The 12829-nt window shown below is 46.1% G+C and overlaps 1 long non-coding RNA gene across 1 annotated transcript; it reads left to right on the top strand.

Annotated features, from left to right (window-relative positions):
* The first annotated feature begins 4127 nt into the window (after positions 1-4127).
* Positions 4128-10927, top strand: LOC147913898 (uncharacterized). The gene is made up of 3 exons (XR_015556129.1): positions 4128-4661; positions 5095-5548; positions 7634-10927. It is a non-coding gene; the product is annotated as an uncharacterized LOC147913898 (long non-coding RNA).
* The last annotated feature ends 1902 nt before the right edge of the window (positions 10928-12829 follow it).

Genomic DNA, 12829 nt, shown 5'->3' with positions numbered 1-12829 from the left:
CCTTGATGAGGACTCAACACACTTTTATGTAAAGGACCAGATAGTAAATATTTTAAGCTTTGTGGGACACACACACCTTTGTTTGTGTTAGTTATAGTTCTCCACAGAAACAGAACCAATAGGAGAGAAATACATATATGTAATATAAGGAATTGGCTCATGGGATTATGAAGGCTAAATCCCACAATTTGCTATGTGTAAGCTGGAGACCCAGGAAAGCCAGTAGTGTATTTCCACTCCAAGTCCAAAGTCCTGAGAACCAGGAGCACCGACGGCGTAAGTCCTGGTCCGAGCGCAGGAGAAGACAAATGTCCCAGTTTAACAGTCAGGCAGAGAACAAAGACTCCCTCCCTCCGCCTTTGTGCTCTATTCAGGCCCTCAATGGATTGGATGATGCCCGCCCACCTCGGGGAGAGCAATCTGCTTCACTCAGTCTCCAGATTCAAATGCTCATCTTATCTGGAAACACCCTCACAGACACACTCAGAAATAATATTTAACAAAATATCTGGGCACCCGGTGACCCAGTCAAGTTGACGAGTAAAATTAACTATCACACTGTTAATGTTTTCCGCTTCCCTTCTCCCTCCTCCTTCTTTTTCTCTTTAACAACCGTTTAAAAATGTAAAAACCATTCTTAGCTCACAGCCTATACAAAAAAATTTACTGACCACTGGCTTAGACCATCTCCTAATATCTACATCTCAATGAAGTTTTGTTACTTCCTACAATATAATGATGCTTGTGTGATTTCCTAAAGTAAATAATCTACGAAAGTCGAGAGCCAGAGAGACAGCCACCGCCCACTGTGCTAAAGTGCACACACCCAGCATGTAATCCGTGCTGTCACACCTCTACCCACCAGATTTAGTGCCTTTTGAAATTAGTACCAACCTGCACCACACCGAGTAAGTGCCCCTAGGCACTGTGATTCGAATAGCTACAGTTAGACTCCTGACTCTCTTGCTGCCCTCTCCTGGCTGGCCGGTTGTGGAGGATCAGCCGTGAGTCCTGGTGGAGTTCTTGTGGTTCATGATAGCTTCAGGTCTGGTTGCTGGTCTGCAGACTTGTCAGAAGCTGTACCAGTGGAATGTACTAGCAGGGATCTTAACACTGGTAGTGATGGCCAAGTTTATTATTTCTTGTAGGGTCCTAAGAGTTTTCAAGTATGGGTATTGCGTAAAAAGAAGAGTTATCACGTAGTGAATGCTTGCTATATGCCAAGCATTGCTAAACATGTATTATTTCATTTCCTCCTTATGACAACCAGATGAGTTCCATAGCCCTTGACTGTTTGGCATTCCCTCTGTATGGGTGATGAAATTGAGACCCAGAGAGGTTAAATAATCTGCCCAAGGTCCACAGGTTAGTAGGTAGTAGAGCTGGAGCTTGGAGTTAAGTTCATTCTGATCTAACTCTAAAACCCGTGCTCTTAACCGCCACGAGAAGTTCTCGATCTTTTATGAAAAGTCTAATTCAGTGGGAATAGTATGGAGCCATAAATTTGCATTTTTAACAAGCACTCCAGGATTCTGATGCAGGTGTCCTGGAGAGCTACACTTTGAGAACACTGCCTCCCGTAAATAGAAACTGAACGGCTTCCAGCAGAAGGATGTAACTATTCAACACCAGCAGCCTCATCCTGGGGTGGAACAAAATGCGGGGCCTACCTGCCTTCTTTGGGTACAAGAGGAGATTAGAAGATGTGATGAAATGAAAAGGCATTTTATCTCTTCCTGTCCCTCAGGCTTCCCTGCCCCACTCCCACCCAAGCCCCAGAGAAGTGCTGCTCAAATATAGCTGAAGAGGAATGACAAAGAGCCCTGAGCAAGTGCACACTGGTTATGTGATAACACTCAAAATTGAAGGGAAGCCTGGGTACTCTGAGGAACAATTTCACATCTTAATTGAAAATGCATATTGAGCCACAGGGCAAATCCCCTTTCCTTTCTTCACTAAGTCAGAGCCGGTCTCAGGCTGTCAGATCTGGAACAGTTCATGGCTTGCTGGGCAGAGACAAAAGGAAAACGCCTTAGTTATAATCTAAACACAATGAATTTGCAATGAAACAAAGCAGCCTGTTCTACAACCATGCCTTGGCCTGCTCTGGCTTTCCAGCAGCAAATCTATGTTTGGCAAGGAGTGGAATGGAAACTTCTCCCCACCTGGTCGCCAATGTTTTCTTGAACTTCTATATCTCTCTTTGGCTCCTGGGTGGGGTTGGCCATTGTCCATGGGGCAGGGGCGGGGAGACACGTGCCTGTGAGGGCCAGCCACTGGTTAGTGCCCAGCAAAGAAGTATAGTGGGGACAGAGCAAAACTACGCCAGGCATTGTGCTGGGTGTTAAACTGACAGGATTTAACCTTCCAACAACACAGAGAGGTGTTGGGATTGTACCTTCATTTGACAAATAAGAAAACTGAGGCATAAATATGCAAAGTAACCACCCAGATAATAAGTAGAGCCAAGAATCAACCCCAGAGTCCTTGCCCTTTCCACGGAGCCATGTGCCACTGGGAGGGACCACTGCCATCTGTGTTTGTTCCTTGGAATAGATCCTCCACTTCCAGTCAAAACAGGTTCCGCTCACAGACCTTGGCGAAAGGCCACTTGCCCTTGGGTCCAAGAATAATGTAAACACAATGAACCATTTTTTAAAAATGAGATTACATATGTCAACCACTTAGCCTTGTGCCTAACTTTTCAAAATACCCAGCAGACCTCCGGGCATTGTTGGGCCCCTGGGCCAGGGTGTTCCTGGCTGCAGGGGGTTCCGTTGACCATGTGGCAACAAACACTTCTCAAGTAACTACAGTGGATGGTCAAAACAGGAAGAAAAAATAGCTTTGGACTCAAGAAATTTATAATCCAAGTGGGCAATTGAAATAATTTAATATTTAGAAAAAGAAATCGAAATTTGTTAATAACTGCATAGCACACAGAATGCTCATTCCTATCCTGATCTTAGCAACTATGAAACGTGTAGCCTTGGAGAAAATGATTTCACATCTTTTTGGGCCTCTGTTCTCCTTGGAAAAATGGAGACACTACGGATCTCAAAGGGTTTTATTGTTAGGATTACATATGTGGTCAATTCTTAACGAACAGTGAGTAGGGGCTGGGGGTAAAGGAGGAAAGAAAATTAGGTGGCCTTCCTTCAAGACCTGACTTTGGAATGGAGCTCTGAATATGATGAAGGCTCTGAAACTATAGAGAGGAAATAATGTTGCAGGTGCTTTTATCGTCGTGTCACAGAAAATCCAACTCAAATTGGCTTAAACATAAGTAGAATTTATTGACTCATAGACCCAAGAAATTCAGAAGTAGCGCAAGTTTGAGAGCAGTTGGAGCTAGGTGTTCATAATGCCGTCACGGCTCCGGCTACCGTTCTTGACAGGGCTTTATCTGGGGCTCTTCACGTGTCAGCCTTGCCTACGCGCTTTGCTTATGACGGCCAGACAGCCGGAGTAGTGCACCTCCCAGCCCCAGCCTCTGACAGCTTCCTTCCCCGCTTCTCAGGCAGAGTCCTGAGAGTCATTCTGATTGGACAAACCTAGGCCACGTGAACCAATCCCTGCACGCAGAGTATGGAGTTACGTGGTTGGCTGAGCTTAGGTCACATGTTTGGTCCCCAGCGCCGCGGAGTAGAGTCCAGTTCCGTGGCAGCACGTGAGTCCCCCAGTGGAAACTGGGCACTCCTGGGGGGTGGGATTTGGCAGGGAGACAGCCACAATGCTCACAACAGGGAAATTGGGTTTTTTTAATCAGAAGAAACCAGTAAGCTGTGTATGAGAGCGAGCCCGCAGTCTTATTTGGCAGAGCATCCTTGAGAGGGAGTTGTGAGGAACGGCATTTGAGAGGGCAGTGGGGGCACTGCAGGGGGCCGTGCCAGCCCCCGGGGCCTGGGGCCCTGTGTGAGCCTGCGAGTCTTACTGTGGCATTTACCACCACCACCAGCAAATTCAGGAAACGGGCCTGTTTCCTTCTATTATAAAGGCTAATCGTTTATTCATTAAATATTTACTCCACCTTCAGTGTGGGCAATAGAGGAGAAGGGAGCCCGCTGTGTGCTGACTCCAGCTTAAGGCTTTTTCTACATTTTCTTCTTTAATGCTCCCAACCTCCCTCTGAGATGGAAGGCATCACTGCGTTTCACAGATGGGGAAGGAAAGGGAAGTTAAGTGACTTGTCTGGACTCACTCAGCTAATAGAGGGGCAGACGGGAGACTTGAGTCCCCGGGGGTGCTTGACTCCAAAGTCCACAAGCGGGAAATCACGTTGGGATCTTCTCCAGTTCTTGAGCATTCCATTGTCTTGTGTGTCATAGCAAGCACCCAGGCTGATGACCCTTCTGCGTGATGACACCTGCTTCGGAGCATGAGCTCGTCCTCAGCTGCGTTTATTGTGCCCAAGGACGCTGATGAACCTGGGAGTCTGGAGGCAGGGGGCTACTCATGAATGGGGACCCTGTTGGTACCACCACAGGGACCGAGGGCAGGAAGTCAGGCCCAGGAGGACCTGGGCTGGCTGAGCATCCTTGTCCTGGGCGTCATCGCTGCCCTCCTCCTGCCCACACCCTCCTCTCCAGCAGCTATGAGAGCCCTGCTCAGAGCTTTACATATATTGTCTCCTCAACCGTCACAAAGCTCCTCTGAGGCAGGTACAATTATTCTCCCCATTTTACAGATGGGCAAGCCAAGGAATGCTGAGGTCACAGCAAGTGGCTTGTCCCTCTGGGGTGTGTATTCTCATCCCCATTTTACGGATGAGCCCATTAACCTCTGAGAGGTTGCCCACTGATCTCACATGGCTGGCCAGTGACTGAGTCGGGATTTGAGCTCAAGTTTGACTCCAGAGACTGGATTAAGTGCTCTGCTGTGAAGGGTGACCTCTAACTGAGGGAAAACCTTCAGGGAAGCTATTTCGCCTTCTGGATCTGTCCCTGAAGAGAATGTCCCATGTGCTCCCAGGATAGCTCGTGGTCCACTTTGTTGGAATAAACACAGGTCCTCTCTTGGGTCATCTGTGTACACTGATGTCACAGACCCTCTCCCTTACACCCCGCTTCTTCTCGTTCCCCAAACACCTTATAGGGGACCCTCAACAAGCCCTGGGAGGAGCCACTTCCTGTGTGGGTTCCCTCCACCCCGGGAATTTTATACCCACAGCAAGTAGACTGCAAACTTCCTGGAGCCACAGGCCACATCACCCCCAAGATGATGCCGATGCTGATAGTAAGCCTTTTATTTTTAAGGCCACCTACAACAAAAACACGGAAACTGGGAATGGAAGAGGTCCACGTGAGCAGTCGTAAGGTGGAACCACAGCTGCAGGGGAAGGTGACTGCGGGAGGGTGGATTGCCCCCCTTTCCTGTACGTTCTGTTTTTAGCCTGTGTTTTTCAGAGCAAGGAGGTGCCATGGTGATAGGTGCCATAGAAATAGATGGAGCACACCACCCAGGGCCTGGCTGCCGAGCTGTTCCCATGGAAATGCACCGAGCGCTTGGGAGAGCCCGGGATTCTGCTGTGTTCTCGCCGCTGCACGTGGTAGGACCCCCGAAGGGCCTGGCTCCCAGACCTGTCCACTGCAGGGCCGGGGTAGGAGGCATCACTGTAGGACGGCCCCTTGAGGCTCCTGACTTTCTCACTGTCTCTCAGAGGTCCCTGAGAGTCTCCCTCTGAGGGCACCCATGGCGGCCTTCTCTCTGAGTCCTCCCAGGGGACTCGCTTAAAGACCTTTGCCCAGCACAGCAGTCATCTCGGCCAACAGTGACCTCTACACTAGCACTGCCAGTGTTCCTGTCCCCACCGTTGGGAGCATGTTGTCCCCATTCTGCCTGGATGTGGAATTGTCACTGGTTTTATGCAATGGGTAATAAAGAGCTTGTAGGGCAGGGACTGAGTCTGGAACATTTTGTGGTCAGGAATAATCGTAAAATGAAATCTCAGAGGATCTCAACCAGAAAGCAGGGCAGGGAAGGGCATAAGCACCTCTGAGATTGGAGTTTTCAGTTTGTGAAACCTCGGGCAGGACAGATTCCAGCCCAGCCTCAACTTTAATGGAGCGAGAGACCCTTTGAAACAGCTACGCCAACCATCCTGTAGCATTTACATAGCCATCTCTGCATAGCTGCTGAGAGATGTATATAAATGATCCTGGTCCAAGCTTAGCTCGTTTTTATTTGGATTTAGACCAATTATATGTTTTCTGAAACATAACACATACACCCTTTAAACCTGTCTTCTATTAGGCCTGGCATAAGAGGATTCAAGGGGATGTGGTGTTATATCTGTCCCGTAATATCTACTTCTGAATGGGGAAGTTACATATATTTGTTCCCATACATTTATGCTATCAGATGGCGTGCTTCCTTCAGGGCAGCGCAAGTATAATTCTGGACCAATGTATGGTTCTGAGACCAGTAATTCTAAACACTGACCAACTGAAGTTAATTTTACTCGCGATTAAAGAAACACACACACACATACCACAAAGGAATTACAAAAAAAAATCTTTAATCGTCAATACCGCCACCAACTCATAAATTATGGCCTAAGGAGTTACAGATTATGAAAATCGTAGAACTAGAAGGCGCTAAAGAAATGTCCATCCTGACATGTCTGGCATTTGACACAAAGAGACCAAGGCCCAAAGAGTCAAGGTCCATTGCTGTTTAGTTCAGCATATCTTCTGTGCATGCAGGCGGAGTGGTGGGTCATTACTGCCAGGCAAGCCCTTTCCCAGTGATGGAAGTGCATGGAGCCTCCAGCTCCTGCCACCGGGGAGTGGTGCTCACAATGACCTTGAAGTAGGCTTGTAGGTCATGCTGTTGGTTGAGCCGTGCAGTGGAAGGGTAGCTAGACATTGAAGCAACTGCCTGATTTATCCCAGGACTCACCCATGGAACCATGTGACTTGGCATTTGCTGTTGGTAGCATCACACACTTAACCAACATCTGGATTCCATGTGTCCTATTTTGTGGTTACAGGAACTTGGTCTGACAGAGCATTGCAGAACCTCTGTATTAAATAAGCAAACATATGTGCTCCAGTTCTGCAGGCCAACCAAACTATGAAACACAAGGATTTGCCCTTCTTGCCCATAGCGGTGTCACACCTTGGAGTCTTGCCACTTGGTTGGATTGCTTTATTTGGCTAAGTAACTAAAAGCAGATTTGCTTTAAACAACGAGGCTCTCAAATACTCTATGCTTCTCTAAGAATGGACATCACAGTCACGTTTGGCGGAAAGAGTTTTTCCCAAATTTTCAGAGTCGTAAATTTAATGTTTGGCCATGGGAAGCATACACAGGAAAACCTTCCTTTCCCAAGATAAGCTCCTTTCTGTGGAATTGGAACAGGAACCCTGAGTTAGAGAATATTTGATATTTAATTCAAGACAAACACCGACCCTGGTGTCACTTTTCACACCAACAATTTGAAACTAAACATTTAATGTGAATGTCCCGTAACAATCACAGTTTATTTTTTTAATTTTGATTTTAATTTGTTATGGAGGTAAAATATATCTAACATAAAATTTACCATCTTAACATTTAAAATTAAAACTTAACTTAAAAACTTAAGTTTTTTTTTTTTTTAAATTTTATTTATTTGTTTTTTCCCCCAAAGCCCCAGTAGATAGTTGTACGTCATAGCTGCACATCCTTCTAGTTGCTGTATGTGGGACGCGGCCTCGGCATGCTGGAGAAGCGGTGCGTCGGTGTACACCCGGGATCCGAACCTGGGCCGCCAGCAGCGGAGCACGCGCACTTAACCGCTAAGCCACGGGGCCGGCCCTAAAAACTTAAGTTTTAAGTGTACAGTTCCATGGCATTGAGTACTCCCACATTGTTGTGCACCCATCCCCACCATCCATCTCCAGAACTTCTTCATCATCCTAAACTTAAAATCTATCCCCATTAAACACTAACTCCCCATTCCCCCCGTCCCTAGCCCTTGGCAGCCACCATTCTACTTTCTGTCCCTATGATTTTGACTATTTCAGGTACCTCATATAAGTGGAATCATACAGTATTTGTCCTTTTGTGTCTGGCTTATTTCACTTTGCATAATATCCTCTGTAATGTCCTCCATGCATAATGTTCATCCATGTTTGTAGCATGTGTCAGAATTTCCTTCCCCTTAAAGGCTAAATAATATTCTACTGTATGTGTATAGCACATTTTGTTTATCTACAGTTTAATTTTTCTATAGTTTATTTCTTATTTTTTAATTTTGAAGCAATCACAAAGCGGCAGAAAAATTGCAAGGGCAGTACCAAAAAAAGTCTCTTTTTTCTTGAACTCTTTGAGAATAACTCATCCTGATACACCACCATCTTCCAGTACTTTCCTGTGTTTCTCCTACATACAAAGACGCTTTCCTATCCAAACACAAAACTAACGCGGATTCCTTAATACCATTGAATCCTCAGACTTCACTCACATTTTGCCAGTTATCACAATAGTATCTTTTATCACAAAAGGATCCTGTTCAGAATCGCTCTTGCATTTAGCTATGTCTGTTCAGTCCGCTTCAGTCCGGAAGAATGGCTCCTCAGTCTTCCCTTGATTTTTATGACCTTGACACTTTCGGAGATCATAGACGTAAAATGTCCCTCAATTAAGGTTTGTCTTATGTTTCCTCATGATCAGGTTCAGGTTATGTGTCTTCAGCAGGAACATCACAGCAGTGACACTGCATGCTCTTCCTTGCACCCTACCAAGGGGTTCGCCATTTTGATTTGTTCCTATACCAATGATGTTCACTTTGATCACATGATTAAGGTGATGTCTAGCAGGTTTCTCCATTATAAAGTTAGTCTTTTCCTCTTTGGAATTAATAGGTATTTTGTGGGGAGTTACTTTGAAACTATGTGATATCCCATTCCTCATCAACTTTATTTTTATTTCTATATGGACTTATGGATTCCTATATTAGTTTAGGGAGTTGTACTCCATTCCCATCATTATTTATGTTAAATCTCACATTGTCCGCAATTTGACCAGTGAGAGCCCCTTCAGTCTGTGTCCTTTCTATATGCTCCATCATTCTTTGAGCACATCCTCACATTTCTGGCACGATAAGATGTTCCAGGCTTATCTTCTGTCTTCCTTGCCACAGTTGTGGAATCAATCATTTCTCCAGAGAGCCTTGATTCATTTTAATGGAAAACGGTTTTTAAAATCCAAGATCTGAGCACTACATGTGCTTATTCCTATTGAAATGTGTTCTTTTTTTTTTTGTGGGGAAGATCAGCCCTGAGCTAACATCCATGCTAATCCTCTTTTTGCTGAGGAAGACCGGCTCTGAGCTAACATCTATTGCCAATCCTTCTCCTTTTTTTTTTTCCCCCCAAAGCCCCAGTAGATAGTTGTATGTCATAGCTGCACATCCTTCTAGTTGCTGTATGTGGGACGCAGCCTCAGCATGGCCGGAGAAGCGGTGCGTCGGTGCCCGCCCAGGATCCGAACCCGGGCCACCAGCAATGGAGCGTGCGCACTCAACCGCTAAGCCACGGGGCCGGTCCTCCTATTGAAATGTTTTTGCTCCCAGGCAGAGCTAAGGAATATATGTTTTCCTGCACACACACACACACACACACACACACACCACACACACGTACACGGATACACTCCTTACCCTCTGATGCCACATGCCAGGCTGCCATTCCCTCTGAAGAATCCCTTCTCACCCTGATCAGTCTGTGACACACAGGCCAGGCCATCCTCCCTGGGGATGTCCTCCTCATCACTGGGGCTCTGACCCCTTTCTTTGGGCCACCATGACTTCCTGCCCTCCATCCCCCACCATCGACTCCTACCTCACTCTGCTCCACCTCATGACTTTAGGACTGAATTGTTTAGGAAGGAGAAGTAGAAAGGACCACCATTGGCTTTGGTGAAAATATTTGTTTTGTTAACAATCCTTTGTGTATTGGGAGCACCTGACCTATTGGAGTATCTGACCTACTAAATAAACAATACTAATCATGACTGTCAGCATTCCCCCAATCTTTGGTCTCTGTTATTGCAATGAAAAAAATTTTTTGTGAAATATTTATACAGTTAGGATGCCTTCTTCCTTACAGCACCATCTATTTTGGAAATTTGCAGTTGTATTTAGGCTACCACCAGCAACTCTCTTGGCAAATGTTGAGCAACTCCCACCACAAAAATTAATGAGTGAAGACAAGGTCTGTACACCTACTTATTCTGTTTTTCCATTATCAACTTGTAGGACTCTGGGGAAGTGATCCAGGGGACATCGATAGAAACCAGAAGTGGAGTTTTGTAATATTATGAATTGCTCATGCTTGTGAATGATGTGATCTTCCTGGCTAGGCTATGAAAGTCAAGGAAGTGGACTGTGTCTTCTATTATTTGTTTGCACCCCTCAAGGTCAAGTCCTAAATACGATCTGCGTACGTACAGGGTGCTCCTTGTGTTTGTTGGCCAACAGAGCTGTGATGACTTTGCCGTGGTAAGGTGAAGGGAGGGAGAGAGAGCATGAGTTACAAATCTGATGGATGCTCCTTGGGCTTTATCCTCCTTGACCTCCATGACTACAAATTCCTCCTTGAAACACTTGCTGCCCTTGGCTTCTGAGCCACATGGCTTCCTTTTCTCCTACCTCCCTGGCTGCCTCTATCTCGGGTACCTTTGTGCATGCCACTTGCTCTGCCCATCCCACTGACAGTGGACATTTATTTGGTGCTTTCCATGTGCCAGGCATTGTTGTAGGTGCTAGAGATACAACAAGGAATAAAACAGATCAAAAGTCCTGCCTTAGCAGAACAGAAGGGAAGCAGAAAACCTTCTCCCTCTTGTGTGTGTGTGGGTGTGTGTGTGTGTGTGTGTGATCCCTTGTCCCAGCTTCACAGGAGCTATCTCGGCAGCTCCCCAGAAGCACGCTGAGCGCTGTAACTAAGGGTTAAGGTAGACTCTCTCCTGCAAGCTTCCTTTCTGGGAGGGAGACTTTCTAGATGCTCATCTCTCTGGCCAGGCCTCCCCTCTCATCTGCCCAGCCTCCCACTTTGCCTGCCCTGCAGTCTGTCCCCCACCTGCAGCCAGAGCCATCTTTATAAAAGGCAAGTCTTACCAAGTCATTTTACTGCTGAAAACCTTCATGATTTCCCATCACTCTGGATAAATCCAAATTCACAAGCCGGCCTCTGCTTACCCTCCCAGCCTCTTCTCCCTCCACCTCCTCCCTTGCATTCTGTATCCCAGCAGCACAGGAAGCTGGTTCCATCCACGGGCCACCCTGCCTTTGCTCACGCTGTCCCTTGGCCTAGAGCACCCCGCCTCCCCACCTGTCTGTAATCTGACCTCTGCTCTTCCTTGTAGACTCAGCCCCTTTTCCTCCCCCAGCCGTAGTCCACGTGGTCCAGGCGCGCTCAGCACATGGTGTTATGTGTTATCGTTACCTATTTTCTCTCCCAGGGAGACAGACACAATGGTAATTATATGTTTAACGGCTGTCTCTGGGGATGGTAAACCCCCTGTGAGCGTGGGCCATGGCTGTCTTATTCCCCGCTGTATCTGCAGCACGCCAGGCGAGGAGTAATAAACACAGGCAATGCTTCCGTGGCACTAACTGTGGACCCGGCCAGGAACTGTGCTAAGAACCTCACATGTGTTAGCAAATCTAATCCTTACCACAACTCAGTGAGGTACATGCTGTTATTAGTCCATGCCTGCAGATGAGAAAAAAGGCAACAAGAGGTTAATGATCCCCCCCTAAAGGTAGAGCAGGTTGAGAATTCAGACAATCTTCCCCCGAATCCATGCTCTGTACCACGATGCCTGTTGAATGAATGGATGGATGATGGATTGTGCCTGGGCACCAGGCACATAGCAGGCACTCAGTAAGAGAGCTGTTATTATTATCACCATGGTGTTCACACTCCCAGGTGTATGTGCCTTTAAAATAGGGATAAGGTCTGTTTTACTCACCTCTGTATACTCAGGGTATCTCCAAGTGGTTGGAGATAAATATTTCCCGAAGGAATGAAAAAACTTGCGAGTGACCCAAATCCTCAGAAGTATAAGGAATGACTTATTTAATTGTAATATTTTATATCTCTAAAAAGGACCTGATTCTACCTTCTTTATATATGTTTAAATTAAATTCCATTTTTCTTTATTAGATACTATTACCTGCATGTTGTACTATACAAAGTTGCAGAAAGGATAAACAGCAGAAAGTCCCTCTTCCATCAGGACCACCCCATGGTACAACTCCAGAGGACGCCATTCACATGAAATATAGTGTGGCAGCCACTGCTCCTGCTCAGCTCCCCATCCACCCAATTTCCCTCTCTGCAGGCGCCACTGATACCAACACTTCTCCATCCTTCCAGAGATAGTCTACATGCATTTAAACTGATCTATGTGTGTGTGTGTGTGTGTGTGTGTGTGTTATTCAACATAGAATTCTCCACCTTGCCTTGTTATTGTACGTCTTTGGGAGATTGTTTCATTTGAGGTGTATAGAGTAGCCGCATTCTTTTTAATGGTTACATAATATCTCGTTGTATGGTATGGATGTACCATAGTTTAGCTACTCCTTTATTTAACCAATCCTCCATGTATTTAATCAAGCTCTGTTAGGTTGTTTCTATTACAAACAGTGCTACCATGTGCTCATATTATTTCACCCACTGAGCACATCTGGAGGATACATTCTTAGCATTGGATTTCTTGGGCAAAGCAGAGGAATGACTTTCTAATGGTGGAATTTCAGTCACCCGTGACAGGCACAGATGAGATTTTTACACTGGAGTTTTGGGTGTGTCCAATCCTGCTAAGAAATTGATTGTCT

The sequence above is a fragment of the Ceratotherium simum genome, chromosome 24, assembly GCF_057802395.1.
Source record: "Ceratotherium simum simum isolate JZ-2026a chromosome 24, ASM5780239v1, whole genome shotgun sequence".
Lineage (NCBI taxonomy): Eukaryota > Metazoa > Chordata > Mammalia > Perissodactyla > Rhinocerotidae > Ceratotherium > Ceratotherium simum.
The sequence above is the reverse complement of the archived record's forward strand: the minus strand, read 5'-3'. Positions and strand labels throughout refer to the sequence as shown.